The sequence below is a fragment of the Rattus norvegicus genome, chromosome 17, assembly GCF_036323735.1.
Source record: "Rattus norvegicus strain BN/NHsdMcwi chromosome 17, GRCr8, whole genome shotgun sequence".
Lineage (NCBI taxonomy): Eukaryota > Metazoa > Chordata > Mammalia > Rodentia > Muridae > Rattus > Rattus norvegicus.
The window spans coordinates 19,253,567-19,272,133 of NC_086035.1; the positions used below are offsets into that span (position 1 = coordinate 19,253,567).

Sequence of the window (18,567 nt, forward strand, 5' to 3'; positions counted from 1 at the left end):
AGAATACCTGAGAGCCCTTGGTAGCCAGTGTGCTTGGAGCTAGCAAACCCTGAATGGTATCACTGGGCTCTGTTCTTCAACAGCATGACGGGTGGGACAGAGGAGTGGCGACAGGGAAAAAGATGAGACTTAAGACTCGGCTGTACCTTCATTCATCTCATATGTGTGTTGGGAACAGCAGGAGCCGTGACTGACAGGTGATGAAAGCTCGCTCAGTAAGAGACAGATGGGATGGTGCAGGCTGAAGTAGTGAGAGATCGCCTGATGCAAGATGACAAGATTTTCAGGACCTTTCAGCTCAGACGTGGCGCTCAGGCCCAGGCCAAATGCAGCCCTTAGGTCTTCAGAGTGAGGGGATAACAAGTGCCCTGTGATTTCTAGAGCTTGGTGTGGGGTGGCAAGCATCCCCTAATTGACTTTGTATTCAAGTACATTATAGAATTTGGTGTCCACAATTTCCCGTCAGACTCAGACCAACCATCTTGGGCAAGACACTTTTTTTTAAGCATCTTATTGAAAATACTTTTCAGTAATATATCGGCAACGTTCTTGGTTGCCTTCTGACTTGTGAAAATGGAAAACTAAAATTAGACCACATTATTTCCCCAGGTCGCCATCCTGGCTGCTGTAGGTCTCTTTGGGGGTAATATTTCCCCAACCTGCGAGGCTGTCCTGGGAGAAGGACTGGCCACGGGGGTCTTCATAGTGAGAGACAGTGCCTCTCATTGGCTGATTCCTGGGCTGTGGTGAAGTTCCTGAGCCATGGGCAGGACCTCTTCCTCTGGCTGCCAATTAAACTCTTGGAGAAGAGTTCCTGCAGAAGTGGGGTAGGATTGACCATCACAAAATTGCCAGCCTCGGCAAGTCTCCAGAGGCTTGACATCTGCGCTTGTTCAAGAAAGCACAAATTGGCCAAGAGAAACAGTAGTAAGGAGCCTAAAAATCAATTAAAGTTGCCCTGGAAATGATCGTAGTCCTCAGGCAAAGACTCTGGAAGCCACGGAGGCATCAGGATGGGAAGGCAAACACACATCATGGCAGGCAGCAAGGAGAAAGTGAGATGTGGTGTGCCAGACTTCCTTTAGGTTCCGCTCCATCACCGCCCCCCAAACCTGCGTTGCCAAAAACCTTCCCATAGTCTGTTGCTCAACTATCTGAGTGTCTGATTTTTTTTTTTTTTTGAGGCAGTCTACCCAACCATCTCTGGAACTTCAAAAGAATAGCCTTCAGCAGTACACCAGGGCTGCTGTACTCTACCTCAGAAGGGGGATAAAAAACAAAGGTGTTTCAGCCACCATTGGTTCTGCACACAAAGGTAAAACGCACACCCATGCTTACATTAGAAGTTGAAAATCCTTCTCAAGACTGTCTTTTGCCATGGGTATTAGTATATTAGGTACTGAGTCTGTGTGTTAAAAAAAAAAATAGGGCTGTGAAATGAGCTTAAATGTCTAACTCCACCCACCTGCCTTGGTTTTTTGTGCTTACTCCCACGGGGGTGGGGTGGGGTGGGGGGGACATCTGTTTGGGACTTCACTGATTTTCATTTTTCAGAGCTGACATTTTATCCTGATTACTACACACACTTAGTATTCAGGGATGTGCCTGCATGCATTCAGCTACTCTGTATGAACACAGGACCCACACTGCCCATATATGCATGGTATACACATCCATGCCCATGCCCATGTATTCTCGAGCCCTGTACTTTTGCGTGCCCACACATAAGGATACATTCAGAACGGCATAGATGTACATTCGCTCGTGTGTGCATACGTGGAGACATTCACCCCTGCATGTTAGAATGTCGCACATGCACCCCGTGCATTTGAACACATGCATGCCACAAACACACACTTTCTCTAATGATACGGAGTACCCACAAACCATACACAGGTGCGTGTACTTGTGCCCACAGGTATATATACATATGTCACATGTTTCTCATGTTTACGTGCTATATACATCTCTCTGTGCTTCCATATAATATACACACTCACACACACACACATTCGTGTGTATATGTCCTAATCCTCACATCTGCATATACACTTGCCCTCTCCTCTGTACACCTGCCTGCAATTGCACTTGCTCCCACAAGTGTGAGCGTGTGTGCATGCGTGCTATCCCACAGACAAATGCGAAGCCGTGTCCCTGTGTCTTGCCCTCACCCTTGAGCCTGAGTCTAACTCTCTGGAGTAGGAGACAGCCCAGGGTTTAATTTTACATTTAAGACATTTTTGAAAATATGCCCATTCAGAGAAACAGGAAAGACTCAAGCCTAAAATGCCAGAGTACATTCATTTCTAGCTCCCAGTCACAGAGCAGAAGCAACCCGTTATCCAAAAATTACATATTTTAGTCATCAGTTGTCCAACGTAGGAGGGGACAGATGCAAATGTTAGCAGCCAGCTCCTTGGCTCCCTACAGTGACACTGGATGGTTAAAGTGACACAGGATGGTTCAGTGGGGTTGGTGTCTTAGTTTCAGTTTGACAGCCTCAGCCTGTGATGCGTGTGAACTCCTGTCTTAGAGACAAACCTCAAACAGAAAGGCCAGGGCAGCTCGATTGGAGGGACCTGATAATCCAAGGTGGCACCTACAATGTTCCAGCTGTTAACCTTAGGGGCTCACGTGTGACTCGAAAAGGAGCGTGCTAACCCGAAACCAGCGTTTCATGCCTCGAGCCAGGAAATGTGATCACGTCACATGTCACACAGGGATGTCAGATGTGAAACTGGAGGGACTTTTGGCCTCTTAGTGGCTTAAATATTTAATTAAATTATGGGTCAGGGAGGGGTGGAGAGACAGACAGACAGAGGCGAAGTGACAGAGAGACTGACACAGATTTCATGTGTTCTGTTATGAGGTAATAGTCCTCTGTGTTATTTTTATGGGTCATTCTATCTAGCGACAACTTCGATTATAAAACTGTCTCCCAGCTCCCCCAAAGTAATGTCTGCTTTCTCACTTTCTAATAATTTCCTCAGATCTTAGAGTAAAGCCCTGTCTCAGTGAATACAAATGAGAAATGGCTTGGGGATACTCGGATACGTGGATTATTTGGTTCTGACTTTTATCCATTTTAGGCAGAGAAACCTGATTGTTTCTGAAGGTTTGGTTCTAGGCAGGCTGTGTAGACAGAAGCAGAATACCAGCATCACTTCTCAACCGATCCTTCTGGTACTCTGTATTGGAGTAGCTAAGCTATTCCTAATGAAAATATGGAAATGTTTATAGAGTTGTGCCTCATCTCCATCCTCAATATCCCTTTTTTTTTATTACAATACATCTGTCTTTCTACCTGTCTGTCTACGTGTCTGTCTGTCTGTCTATATCTGTATCTGTATCTATATCTATTGTGTGTGTGTGCATACCTGCATGCACATGCTGCGATGTGCAAGTAGAAATCTAGGGACACTGAGAGGGAATTGGTTCTCTCTTTCTACAGTGTGGGTCCTAGGGATCAGACTCAGGTTGCCAGACTTGATAGTAAGCTCCTTTACCCACTGAACCACCTCTCAGGCCCCTCCATCTTCAACTTCTTAAATGAGGCAGACAGTAGATAGGTTCTAGCTTTCATTTAAAATGCTGCCCTGTGGCTGGGGCTGGAGCTCAGTCGTGAGCATGTTTGCCTTGTATGTGCTAAGCAGTGGGTCAATGAGCCCCAATACTGCATAAACCAGGCATGGTAGCCCATGTCTGTAATCATTGCATTTATGAGGTAGGGGCAGGGGGGTCAGAAGTTCTTGGTCATCCTCCGCTACAGTGTGAGTTCAAACTCAACCTGTGTCATATGAGACCCCATTCTGGGTTACTTCTCTGTTGCTGTTATAAATTACCATGGCCAAAGAAACGTGTGGGAGAAAGAATTTGTTTGAGCTCAGGGTTCCAGAGGCTGATGCTGGGGAAGCAAGATACAGAAATGGTGGCTGGAGCAGCAGGCTGAGGGCTCACATCTTAAACTGTAAGCACGAAGAAAGGAGAACAATCTGCAAGTGAGTCCTAAAGCTGACAACCCCCCTCCCCCACGGAAAGACCATAAGAGGCAGAACACTACAAAGTCCGGTGTGAAACCATCTTCCCTAGAAATGGCTGCATGAAGAAGACCAGAATTATGGTGATCTCAATAGACATGCTGACACAGAAGGAGAACTTGGTCACAGACTCCCAGCCCTACACAATGGGCTATAGGTGGCTAATGCTTGCCGGGAGAGGGAGAAATGCCCTGTCTCTGGGATGAGAGCCCCCTTCTTCGTTATCCAACACAAAGAGGTCATCCCTGAACCATATACACACAAAGAAGAAAACTGTACTCAGCAAGTTTATCTATACATTTGTGCACACACACACACACCACACACACACACACACAACCATACCATCACATGTGTATATGTGTATAACCATAATAAAGGAAAAAGAGGCTATTGATTTGGGGAGAGGGGACAGTAGGCATTGGAGGGCAGGCACCTGGCTGGGAAGGACCAGAAGGAAGGAGAAAGTGATTATTATTCCATTTTAATTAAAATATATATATATTTAAAATTTTTAACTGAAATTAAAAGAAATCCCACCCTTGATGATATACTTTCTCCATCAAGGCCACACCCCCTAAGCCTCCCCAAACAGCTTCTAAACTAGCTAGGGTCAAAGTGTTGAAATACGGGAGTCCACATAGGACATTCTAATTCAAACCACTTCATGCTATGGTGGACACCACTGCAGGCACGCCATGAGTGAAAAGGACAGATTGCATCCGCATATGACATTTCTATCATTCATGCAGCATCTTTGGGATGCCACCATGTATCTATCTGCAGGCTGTCTCCTGTGCACCAGGTGATACACTGCATGAGTGATGTTATAACTCATCCCATACCTCTGTACAGAAAGGGTTTTCCATTGTGGCCAACCAGGCTGAAGAATAAGAGCCTATCCTTTAAAAGCTGCTCTGGTTGAACAGTCCCTCCATTCTTCACAAACTCCCTGTACCCTCTGCCGGATTGGAGAAGTGATTCCAGCACTGGACAGTGGGGAATTTGATGGTGTCCTTTAGGTGAGCATAGTCCTCTGTTGTTCTTTAGTGCCAGTCTCTATACAGAGTTCCGTTTGATGGGGAGTAATTTCCCTTGAGGGTAAGACATCGAACATCTTTTTCAAAGAGTCATTTCATTGTATTTTATGTGTATGCGTGTTTGCCAGAATATATGTATGTACACTATATTTATGGTCAGTAATCATGGAAGCCAAAAGAAGGCGTCAGATCCTCAGGAACTAGAATTACAGAGAGTTGTGGACAGCCACGTAGATGCTGGGAACTAAACCCGGCTCCTTTGCAAATGCAGTAAGTGTTCTAAACCTCGGAGCTGTTTCTGCAGCCTTGACACCAATGGTTTTTGATTAGGCTACTTTGAGAAATGTCCTGAGAACATGTTTGCTTTTGAAGCCTAGAGTTGTTTGGTAGATGGTTGTAATATTCATAAATTGCAAAGCAGAGTATCCTACAAAAACTGTGATTTCCTTTCTCTGCTCATTGGGGTAGGAATGTCATAGAATGTGGTTCCCTTTTGTTGTCTACTAAGTGCTTCCGCCTAGACTAATCCTGACATCTGCCTTGCCTTTGTGACCGAGGTCTCCCCTGAATCTTCGAAATGTCTATATTCTGGGATCCGCCTACATTATACGATCTGTCTGCATGCAGCATGGATAGAACCCCAAGTTGGTCCATAGGCTTCTGTTAGGCTAGATTAATCCAGACAAACTAGACGCCTAACAGTTTGTCCTTAAAAAAGAAGTGTATTTTACAAAAGGCTTACAAAAGGAAACACATTTATTTCAAAGAAAGATGACAAAAAGTTACGTATCATAAGAGCTGGGGGTACGGCTCAGTAATTGAGTACTTGCCTGTGAGGCCCTAGCTAGCTCTGATCGCTGGCAGCATGGTTACATGTAGATGCGCATGCGCATGCGCACGCACATGCGCACTTACCAGGTAGAGCCTGCATCTGTTGTTTCACCCGGCTGTTACACTCCTAGATATATTCCGTCATATATTTGCTTATTTACAAGTATTGCTTATATTCGTGTATTTGTCCAATAAATATTTAATAAAAGCCTGCGTTGTGTGAGGTATAAGCCACATTCTACTGGATATCCAGTGAAAATGAAAATGTACAACGGAGGAATTCCAGTGCCCTCATGCATCGCCAGACTGCAGAGTGGAAGGTGTGAGCCACCCAGGCAAAGTACAGTGAACTGGGATGGAATTAGGAGCTCAGACTGTGCGTCAGGATTGTACAGGTATCCAAGCAAACCAGGTTGAAAACTGCTTTAGGTTCATGACCAGAGAGGATTGATAATCATAATTGACATTAATGTATATTGAACATATGTCAGCCACTCTACTGAGTGGTTTTTTTTTTTTTCAGATGTTCTTCTTAGATTTCCCCCCACCACAACCCTATAAAGTACATTTTGTTCTTATATTTTATAGATTTCCCTGTTGCGTGCTCCATGGTTACAGCAAACCGTTTCTTTCAAAAGGCCCCGGGGAGAGGAGAAAGGGGAAAGGAGATGTGAGATGCAGTATTCATTATTGAGCTAGCAAAATCTCTCTAATTTAGACAGTTTAGGGAGAAGTCATTTTACATGAAACTATGGGGTCCTTCTAGAAAAGAAGCGCTGTTGCTTCAAGTCCTCGCCATAATTAAATCGATATAAACTATCGACGTATTTTTTTCAAACCACCAACATCATTTTACAGAAACGGGAAAACCAATGCTGGTTGCAGGGCACACAGCAGGCAAGATGTTACTAAAGATGAGCCGACAAAACATTGTTTCTATGGATAAATGAAATTGTGTTCCTATGACCTTTGCCCCCACCTTCCCACGGTTGGCAACTCGCATTTTAAAAGGAGGAGAAGGGGAAGTTAAATATTTCCTCTCTGTGCCCCTGCCTTGAGATCCTTTTGCCTCCAACAGAATCAGGGAGCCCTCAGGACCTCTTTGCATATGGGCCCTTCATCAGTAGAGCGAATGAGGCTGCACGTTTGCTTTTGCTTTTCCTATAACAAGCTTCCTGGTAAAAAAAAGGGGGGGGAGGAGGAGTTCCTTAATTTACTCCAGCATGTGGGCATCGGGTATGTAAAGCTGTCACATGAGCGTCCACACATTTCCCCAAGGCGGGGTGAGTGGGATCCGAGACTCACTCGTGGCTCCGTGACTCCATCGCCTTCTCGCCTTCTCGCTTCCCACCAAGTTATGTCTCCCACCTGCCTGGGGGAAACCAGCAGTTGCTCCTGAGTGAAATCAAAACCAGCACTCGTTTTACAGCATAATATTAAAACTATCTTCTCATCTAATCCCTTATGTCTTAAAATTACCGCATCTACTATAGGAACCAAGGTGTCCTGGCACAGGGTTGGTCTCATTCCTAGAAACTGGATTTGTCAGGGGTGTTGTCATAGAAACCGAATGAGGTAATGTTAAGGTTTCTTGGGCAAAGCCTGGACAGGGAGAACAGCTGTCTTTTGCTATCCTCAGGGTGGGGAGGAACTATGTCCACCTATGACTACCAAATCTGAGGTTGCATAAGTCCCTTAAATAAGAGAGATATATTCACTCAATGTAACCTATGCCTGGTCTTGAATATATTTTATATAAATTACTTACAATGCCCACTGACAGTGTTTGACATCACTCCAGCCATGTGCTTTTGACACAGTGTTCAGTTTGTAGCAAATCCACATTTTGCTTTTCAAGGGACACTCTCGGTTTGGTTTCCAAAATGATTCTGACCTGCAGTTGGTTAATCTGTGGATAGGGAGCCTACAGATACAGGATCTGTGGGTCCTTGGCTGATTGTAACTGTTGTTTGCTCTAGAATGACACAACTGTGCTTTTAGCTCACTGTGACAAGACCCAAGTCCATACATCCTTAAATTATACAACCCTGGTAACTTAATTTGAAAAGGCTGGAGAGTGGAATCCACTTAGAAAAACTCCAGCCCACCAACATAGTGAATGGAAGGAAGGGCCAAGACTTTTTCCTGGGCATGCTTCAAACAGTGTGTATTTTTAGAAAGCTGATGGCAGCTTAAGGAGCCATTATTGTGTGCGTACAGATAAACTCAGAAAGACCTGGGTGAGGAGGTCCCAGAGGGCCAGCTTGTTGTTCAGTTACGGATATCCGTCTTCAAGCTAGCGTCTGCTTCTCAAGCTGAGAAAGCAGCTAGTTACAAACTGGAGCTACTCAAAGCAGGTTTGAATAAGTCTAGACATTTGGTTATCTTCTGTCTAGCATTCATGTGTGCCGTGGGCGCCACACTCTTGGGGATCAGTGTTTCATTATGCAGATGGTGTTTTATGTTTAGCTCCCTCATAATAGCTTGCAGCAAACTCTGAGTGGTGAGTGTTAGCCCCGAAGAAGGGGCTACAGGACAGAACCAAGATGAGTCTGGGTGGGTTTAATAGTGACCAGTGAACCACACGACCTGTCTCTCCCCTGATTTATTATCTGGTATCTGAGTACCTCTGTGAGTGTGCAGGATCCCAAGGAATCCACCAGAGTCCCTGAGCAGTAAGAGATGGAAAAGCGGAAGTGCATTTCGGAAACGAGTGCTAACACTTTGTATAAATGAGAACTGGGCATGCGATTATCTGCCCATGGAGCAGGAAGGGCTTACCCAATGCCTCCCAGTGCATAATCACTGCCTGCACACTTTTTTATTAGCTCCTTTAGGCTGCAGAACGGAATTCTCTCCTTACCTCTCACATTAAGCACCTCTCCTACAAACGATCAATGCTTCAGTTTCGAAACTGAACGTCCGGCAATGCTTGCTCATTTCTGACTTTGAGAGTATTTCAGTTTTGGACCTGCAGCACAGAAACGTGAAGGAACGCTCATTGACCCAGATAAAACCCCACTCTCATATCTGTTCCTCTGAGCTGGAGCTTTCCAAAGGGAACGTGGGCTTCAGACGGAGCTCGGTTCTCAGTAGAAATCGGCATTGTCTTAGGTGGGCCGCTGCCTCCAAAGAAGCTCAGACCCACCACACACCAAGCCTGTTTCCCCATCACCAAATATCATGTCACGACTCAAAACCACGTCCTCCAGATAGATAGATAGATAGATATATTATTATTATTATTATTATTATTATTATTATTATTATTGACTTGTCAGTGTCCATATAGGTGCTGTGACTTAGAGGCGTGTCTCCCAGAGCTTCGTGTATAAAAGGCTTTAGCCCTGTGGACACAGTATTAGGAAGTGATCTTCTCTCTGGGAGGGGATAGGGAGTATCTACCCCTTCCTCATTGAGAGTTCTAGTGATAAAGCAAAGTTTGATTCCCATCAAAGGTCTCCCTGAGGAACCAATACATTTATCGGGCTTTCTTACAGATCGCGAGGGAGGGACTGAGGGTGGCCCCCTTCAGCTGCACTGAGAAGTCTTCCCCCATCATGGATGAGGGCCTCCCCAAAACTGCATAGATGGAGGGTCATGGGACCCTCCTCATTTCTCCTTCCTTGAAGGGAGCATCAGCAGTCAACAAGCCCAGCCGAGATGATCTTTGGCAAGCAGCATGACTGAAATAGTACTAAAGATGGCCGCTCTTTGGCTCAGGGGGTAGCGTTCCACAGAGAGGTTCCAGGAGCATTATGGGGATGCTCTTGATACTAGGGTATGGGGGACCCTGGTCTCGTTCTCGTCTCTGCTTGCTGGCTTGTGAGGTAAGGGGTTCTGTTACATGCTACCACCACATGCCACCGTCACCAGAGCCTAGGTTATTAAGGCTACTTGATATTTAATGAGGGCCTTCAGAACAATGACAACTAAAACATTTGCTTGCATGGAAGTCCACTTTCTCAGGTACGGGATTACAGTGATGAACTAAACCAACGTTGCTGGCTGAGTCCCTGATGAGCCTGTCAGCCTCGCCTTCATTCATTCATGCATTTATTCTCTCACACACTGACTCCGGTTCATCCGCCCATCTAGTAAGCACCCATCGAATGTGACATCAGTGATGTGGGTACCAGATAGGCCTTAGGAAATGATTGCTTTCTTATTACAGGCATGACTCAGTGCCAGAGGTTCAGACTACAGTATGTGGCATAGCCCACACCTTGAGCAGAAACACTGAATCTGAAGCCTCATCTTCAAGGTGGGCCAATCCCATCATCAGGCCTAAAAACAACATTGCCTTCTAGAAGGCATTGTGATGTGCACGCGCTAAGAACATGTTAAAAACCAGGCAGGCCCAGGTTCGAGTCCTGCATCTGCAATGTATCCTGCAATGCTTACCATTTTGAGGAAGATTTTTTTTTTTTAAGCTTCAGCTTGCTCCTAAATGAAGCAATCGTTTCTGCTTGTGGGGCAGCGTGAGAGCGAAGGAGAAAACATGCAGCAGTAGGACGGCCATGTTTACACAGAACGTTCATCAAATGCTGCTTGCCTGCCCCGCTCCTCATGCCTGCGATGGCTTGGCTGGTCTACTGTTACTGTAAATAGACCTTGTCGCCCTGATGCCAGAGAGCCACAGGACTTCCCTCCTTACAGTCCCTAGGGCAGCACCTTGAAGCCAGAATGTCTGGCTTCCTGACTCTCAACACCCCGAGACAGCAGGTAGCCGGAGTGTCACCCGCTCCCCAGAGAGTGTATTCTCCTCTGCGTTCAACCACCCTCCACTTTCAGGACGCCTTTAGCTCCCAGTGGAGAAGCTGGGCCCCACAGAATGCTGAGGCACCAACTCTAGCCGGATTGTCACTCTAGGGATGCTGTGGTGGTGTTCGATTGCCAAGCGTGTGCCTTTTGGGAACTTTGGGGAATTACGACTCAGTATGTGTGGGGGTGGGGAGACAAGATGACAGTTGAAAGCTTTCCATGCCAAGGCCTTTTGTTTTGATGGGGTTGGGCTGCGTTTAGTTTTTACACAACCATTGGACTCCCTAGGGAATAAGTGAGATTTAAGTAACGCCCTGCAAGGCGCTGAAGCTGGCCCCCTTGAGGCCTGTTTACCTCAGCTGTTCATGGAGGTAGAGGAGGCTGAGAGTGAAGTTTCCCAAAGATGAAGAATGTTGCCATAGACAGACCTGTATGGACGCTGGACATTAGTTTAGCCCTTTGGGATTTTTTGCTTTGTTTTGGTTTGGTTTGGTTTAGGATATTTCTGAGGGGGGAAAAAGGATCGTGTGCCTCCTAGCTGTGCGGGCTTCTGAGACAAGACAGCAAAGGTTTCTAGCAGTTATCCCTAAGCAGCCTAAAGCCGTGGATTAATTAATCTTAATGGACTTGCCGTTGAGAGTGTACTCATTTCTAGTCCAATTTCCTACTTTGGAGTTTGGGGATTCATCGGGCACGTCTAACCTGTGGATCAGGATTTCTACAAAGGTGACCCACTAATCTACTGATCACAGCACCCTGTCACAATGTCACAAAGGCTTGACACTCCTGCTGGAGTCTCTATTAAGCGCTGTTAAGTGCTGTCAGAATATGGGGATCATAGTCTGTAGTGTACAGTCCAAGGAATCGACATTTTTAAAAGATCTTACTTTTATGTGTATGTGTATACATAGCTACATGTGTGTAGACTCATGAGCATGTGTGTGTCTGTCTGTCTGTATTTATGTGATGACTCAAGACTAACACCAGGTATCTTTCTTTCTTTTTTTTTTTTTTTGGTTCTTTTTTTTTTTTTTTTTTTTTTTTCCGGAGCTGGGGACCGAACCCAGGGCCTTGCGCGCTTCCTAGGTAAGCGCTCTACCACTGAGCTAAATCCCCAGCCCACCAGGTATCTTTCTTGATCACTCTCTCTGCCTTTCTGCCTGAAGCATTGCTCACTTGGTAGAGATCACTGGTCGGCCAGTCTGGCTACCCCTTGTTTCTGTCTCCAACTCCAGGGCACTTAGGACTGCAGGCAGACTGTTGAGCCTTATGGCTTCTACGTGGACTCTGAGGGTCTGAACTCTGGTCTTCATCCTCACACAGCAAGAACTTTACCCACGAATGCATCTCCCCAGCCCTGGGGTCAGCATTATGTCAATCTAATTACAGGTCAATCTCATTAATCTCAGGATCGTCCTATGTGATCCTATGCAGTTTGCCACCCTGGTACAGCCAACCCCCATTTCACACATTCAATCCCGTATCCAACTAACGTAACTCAGGCGCCTTCCGTGCAAGATATCTAGAGGAATAATCTAAGGTTTTCAAGTTAACCTCGAGAACTGGCAATCGTCTGAGGGACCTGTGTAAAGACAACTTCAACACAATGGGAGAAAATGACAGTGTCACCTTGAGTGATGTGCTGGCTTACGAAGGCCTTAGCTATATCCCAGCAGAGCTCTGAGTGGCTGGGAACTTGGTCCCCTCCATACACACAAAGCCAGCAGCATGTGCATTCTGTCAGCCTTCTTCTCTTTCCCAGTTAGTTAATGGCAGAATTGTATCAGCCTTGGGCTCCATCAATGAGCTTAGACTCTCTTCTCATTCTTTCCTGTCCTTGCCCCATTCTCAAATATCTTAAATCCTGCTTTATCCCACAATATTGTTCCTACCTTCAAGAAGACATGTAGAAGATTCTAGAAAAGAGTTTTCACAGTTACGTGCAAAGTCTTGCTAGGTTAGAGCAACCGCCACGTCCCCAGAGGCTTCCACTGAGTCTTCCCTGTTAATGAGGCTCCTGACTTTCCAACCGTTTTATGCAGCGCTTACGAACTTATTAAGAACCACTGGATTTACTTCAGTATTAATAGTTAAGTAACATGTGCTGATAATAACTGTGACAGCCAATCCCTGTACTTGGTAATACATGGAAATGAGTTGTTTATTATTATTATTGATGACGTAATATCATCTTGCCATCTTCAGCAAGAGCTCGGCCAATAGCTGATCTTATCCAGCATCCCTCGAGCTTCTTCTTTCTGAATACTTCCCATCTTTATAGGCGGCCCTGCTCATTTGAAAGACACACAGTTGCATAAATAAGAGACTTCGTTCAAATTATGGCCTGAATATCTAGGACTCTAATAGACTTGCAGTTCACTGAAGATTCACTATTTGAACACCGAAAAGTTAGGGGGCAAAAAAAAAAGGAACAATTCACTGAAGGGAACTACTTACACTGTTTTAAAACAGGTCTTTGGGACCTGTTAACACCACATAAAGTAAGAAATGAGTCAGAAGCTGGCCAGTGGTGTCGCATGCCTTTAATCCCAGCACTCGGGAGGCTGAGGCAGGCAGATCTCTGAGTTTGAGGCCAAGATGGTCTACGAGCGAGTCCAAGGACAGCCAGGAAAACACAGAGTAAAAAACCAAACCAAAACAAACCAACAAACAAAACAAGTAAAGCAGAGACCATCCTCACGTAAGTTTAGACAGTTCACTGGTTAAATTGTATTTTTCAAAATATAGAAACGTGAGGGAAAGCCCAGGGTAGCTGATGAGGTAAGCATTCCTCAGAACTCCCAGTGCCAGCATCATAGGAGAATGTCCCCTCCCCTGCTGCTCCTGTCTCCACAGGTCACTTCAGTTCTTCTCCATGACTGCTTTCCGCCCCTGGACTCTCTAATTGGCTTACGGAGTTCATCTCTTATCACCAAGTAGCTTATAAATCCCCTCAGGGAAGAGATGTCAATTAAGGTCATGGCAAAGTCATAGTATTTCAAACTTGGAGGTAACGCAGTGGCAATGCCGGGCCAGTCAGGGTTGCAACTTGCACAGGGTCACTGAAAACGGTGAGAGACTAGGGCGAAGGCTAGATCCTCTGACACCAGCCACCTCCATGATTCACGTCAAGGTCTTCATGTGCTTTTAGGGCTTTGGTTCCCATATTTGGAAGCCAAACAGCGCTCCCCCGTCTCATCCCAGTCTTGAGCGTTCGTTTTTTAAATGCTAAAAGCATGCTTGACAACAGTGTAAACCTGTCCTCACTTTTACTTCCACAGTCTTGGCAGCTCAGGCAGCTTCCGTGCATGGCCAGCAGGGGGAGCAGAATTCCACAAAACTTCTGCAAAACTTCATACTGGCTTAAGAAAAAAAATAAATAAAAATAGAAAAATGTTTTAAAAGACCAATAGCATATGTGAAGTAGAGCATAAAGGACCCCCTCACCTCTCTGCATCCGAGAGCCTTTAAATTTTTCTTAAAAGCATCATAAAACTAGATACCCCAGCTTTTCACATTACATGGCTTTATATAAATCTCACAGATTAATTAGAAACCACAAGCCAAATTCCTATTAAAACTGAAAAATCAGATGCCTGTGACAATGACCATGCTTTGAGAGAGAGAGAGAGAGAGAGAGAGAGAGAGAGTGTGAGAGCGGGAGAGATTTTATTACTTTTTATTACTGCTGTACTTTTCACGGGGTGGGTGGAGGTAGCGAGATCCAAGCACCATTCGATCAATAGGGAGCCTCCTCGTGCAGATACTAAATATGAGAGTAGAGCTGCATTCCTCCTGGAAAATGTCAAAGCAAGTGACAGTCATGCATTCCTAGCAGCAAATGTCGATCCTGTTGGTTACAGTGACCATGTCCATTGTATTAAATAACAAAGAAGATATATAACCAATTCAGGTTAAAGAATCAAGCTCATTGTGAGCTCATCTGGCTGACTAAATCTCACAATATATGTGTCTACTGTAGACACTTTATTTATTTGGCTGTGTGTGTGTGTGTGTGTGTGTGTGTGTGTGTGTGTTCATGTGTGTATGTATGTGGGCTTATGTGTGTGCACATATGTGTGCATGTTCTTGCCCATGTGTGTGCACATACAATCCAGAGGTCAGGTTGGTATCAAATATCTTCTTCTATCTCCTTCTCTACCATTATTGTTGAGATAGTGTCTCTGGCTGAGTCTGGCACTCAGCCTTTCAGCTAGACTGACTGGCCAGGGGGCTTCCAGGAGCTTCCTATCCTGCTTTTCCAGTGCTGGGGTTATAGGCCCGCACTGGCTTTCTTTGTGAGTGCTTGGCCTTTGAACTCAGGTCTGCATGCTTAGACAGCAAAGGCCTTACCCACTGAGTCATCTCCCTACCCTGGCTACCAGTGTTTTTATTAACCACCTACTTATTATGTACCACTCTAAGTGCCATTGGAGTAGAGCGCATGTTAGAATTTGACATCTGGATTCATGTTCTTCTTCCTCTGCCCATCAGCTGTGAGAGTCCAGACTAGCTATCTAGCCACAATGTCTTTTATTTCCTCTTCATTAAATCCATGGGATGATTAAAAGAGTAGGTGACAAAATACACGTCCTAAACTTAAGCGTCTCTCTGTAACAAGGCCAAATTTACATATTGCTTGTGTTTCCACCATAGTTGCATTCCTTTTCTGGGCTCCTCCTCTATTGCAGGAAAGTGTTTTTAAGATGGAGTCTTATGGGGTTGGGGATTTAGCTCAGTGGTAGAGCGCTTGCCTAGGAAGCGCAAGGCCCTGGGTTCGGTCCCCAGCTCCGAAAAAAAGAACCAAAAAAAAAAAAAAAAAAAAAAAGATGGAGTCTTATTTAACATTTTTTAATAATGAACTGGATTCAGAGGTCGAGCGATTGGTTGTCAATGCAGGTTTTAGGGAAGCCATTGCTCAAAGTATAGCTAATTAGAAAGAGACTCTAAGATACTTATTTCTGTAAGTCCCCTGATCCCCTTCAGAAAGGTCATATCAGCTCCTGTTTCCACTCTGTGACACCATGAGCTTTGTTGATTGGCCTACTTTTTCTCTGTTGCTGAATACAATAAGAAAATTTGCCTCCTCCATCCCTGAGTAGTAAAAATTATTATCAGATCCCAAATGTGACAGACCTCCCAGGTACTCATGCCCTCCCAGGCCTGCCACCCAGTGGCTAGGCTACTAGATGTCACTCTCTGAAGCAGTGTAGGACAGAGAAGATGCTTCCCCTGTAAGAAGCACCTGCTGACCTTTCTTATCTGTCATTGCACTCTATGTCTATTTTCATGTCCTGGTTTCATGAGCTCTATAATGGCCATTAGCTATACTTCGCACATGGTAGTCATAAATAGCAGCCAAAACCAAGTATCAAGTCTATTGCCGGCTCGCTACAAGAAGAGTAGAAGTCCAGGGCTAAGGAGATGGCTCAGTAAGACATTTGTCCTACAAGCTTAACCACCTGAATTCAGACCCCCAGAATCCATGCAAAAGGCCAAGTACAGCAGTCTGTGTAAGCATCTATAATCCCAGCAGTCCCGTGGAAGAATGAAGGGCAAAGACAGGAGACTAGAAATTCAAGGACCTGGCTAGTCTGAGGAGTATAGATTGATTAACAAAAGAGACTTTGTTTCGAGGAGGAAGCTTCCTGTATTACCAGCCTGCCTGCCAACTCGTGCAGGAAGTTTTGCTTTGTAACATTGTAACATAGACCATGACTATCATCGGGTTTTGCATTGAAACATTGTAACCTTGATCATGGCTCTCGACAGGTGCGTAGTGAACTTCAAGGAAGTTACTGAGTGGAACCGAAGCAAGTAGATTGGAAAATTAAAGGTTTTGTCATGTATTCATTACTTTTCTTATCACCGTGACCGAATACCTGCCAAGAAGCAACTTAAGAGAGGGAAGGAGGCTTTATTCTGACTCACAGCATAAGGGAATTGAGTCCCTTGTGACCGGAGAAGCCTGGTGGCCGGGTGTTCCTAGGTAGTGGCGCTGTGGAACTAAGACACCTCACCACCTCGCTTCTGAATGGAACAGGAAGCAGGGAGACAACACTCAAGCCATAATGGCTGGCTGGAGCCAGACTCCTACAGGAGAGAGGTGAGGTAAGAAAGAGGGAAGGAACCTGTGTAGAAAACTGCCTGCCCACGTGACAGCTAGGCTGGGACCTAGCTTGAATTGAGCAAGCCTTTGCTGACAGGAAGGGAGGCTGGGCTCTGCCCAGTGCCAATGAGTTTATCCTTGAAAGTGCAGCGGAAAAGTGGGCAAAATGGTCCCTAAGAAGGTTAAAATGTCCTCTGACTCAATGTGTTACAAGGTCTCCTCATTCAGAGCTTTCTCTGCCTACTTAGAGATCTGGACTCCTGATAGATGTGACTTTGGGGCAGGAAGGATAGACTGATCCTTCCCTAAGGGCAAAGCACCTTTTAGTGTGACGTGGGGAAACCAGGCATGCCTAGAGCAAAGTTCACTTGGTCTGATTCTGTATTTTTCTTTCTTTACTGCCTCTCCAATCTTCCTGCTTAAAGAGAACCACGGTGGCTCTCCAAGGAAATCGGTCTGTTTTGAAAAGGTCATGAGAGAGCCAAGAATAATCAGCTTCCTTTGTGGGTTGAGAAACACCAAGGTCAGGATGTTTTATTTGCCCCATCAACACCACCGCGCACGGAACACTCCCCTTGATCCCCTCGGCCCTGCTATTTAGAATCCAAACTGGCCAAGAAAAGAACCAGTTCATTCCGTCATCCCCAAAGCAGTGACTTCTGTATTGGATTCTTGAATGCATAGTTTGAGCACAGTTTCTATCACTAGGTGTCTAGGGCTCCCTCCAGTGTCTCTTTACTTTATTTACTTAAGATTAAAAAGTAAATCACAAGAATTTTCCATAACAATGGCAGGGGGAAAAGTAAGAGAACTTTCCTTGCCTTTGCTAGAGCAAAAGCCATAAATACCACATGCAGCTTCATGACCTGGAGAACCCCACCTCACCCCACCCTGCCTCTCGCATTGGTTCTTCTTTTAGAACAAGGACTCAGGAAATAAAAAGGGCAGAAAAAGCAATGGGAGGGTGACACGGGGATCGGGGGTGGGATGTCAGGGAAGGCAGTTCAGTGACTTAGTGTGGAAATTGCTTAGCACGAACACAGACCTGTAATCCCAACACTTTGGAGATGGAGGTAGGAAGAGCAAGAGTTCAAGGCCAGCCTGGGCTACTTGAGACTCTGTTTTAAAACATATAAATAAATAGCTGGGTGTGGTGGTGTGTGCCTTTAATCATAGTACCAGAGAGGCAAGAGGCAGATGAACCTCTTGAGTTTGAGGCCAGCCTGTGCTAGGTAGTGAGACCATGTTTGGAAAAAAAAAAAAAGATAGATGGATGGATGGATGGATGGACGGACGGACGGACGGACGGACGGACGGACAGACAGACAGACAGACAGACAGACAGACAGATAGATAGATAGATAGATAGATAGATGTTTACCTTGAAGACATTGGCACAGAAACTGGGAGAAGCTTTCTGCTGGGCAGCCCCTAGGCAGCTATCACATGAAGGAGCATCAAAGGTCTTTTGTGGTTTTGTTCCTGGTGCTAAAGCAACCATGCACACTCAAGGTCTGAGTTACTCTGCTCCAGTTGAACTCCAGCACCAGTCTGGTTCGTGATAATCTCTCAGTCTTTTGTGGTATACATGTGTATCTGTGTATGCAATATGTATACATGCATAGGTAACATGTATGTTTAGATATGTACACACATGCACACACAGCAGTCTGCTTCATGATAGTGTCTCAGTCTTTTGTGGTATACATGTGTGTCTGTGTATGCAAGGTGTATATGCATATATAATATGTACATTTAGATATGAACACACGTGCGCACAAATAGA

The 18,567-nt window shown here is 45.3% G+C and overlaps 1 protein-coding gene across 19 annotated transcripts in view; it reads left to right on the forward strand.

The window, feature by feature from the left end:
• Atxn1 (ataxin 1) overlaps positions 1-18,567 on the forward strand; it is a 411,355-nt gene that overhangs the window by 310,170 nt on the left and 82,618 nt on the right. The window contains exon 8 of one of the 19 annotated variants that reach the window (XM_039095352.2): positions 1,189-1,315. The exons of the other annotated variants lie outside the window; for them this stretch is intronic. The gene's annotated coding sequence lies outside the window, so the exon portion shown is untranslated. The remainder of the gene's footprint in view (positions 1-1,188; positions 1,316-18,567) is intronic. 19 annotated transcript variants of the gene reach the window in all.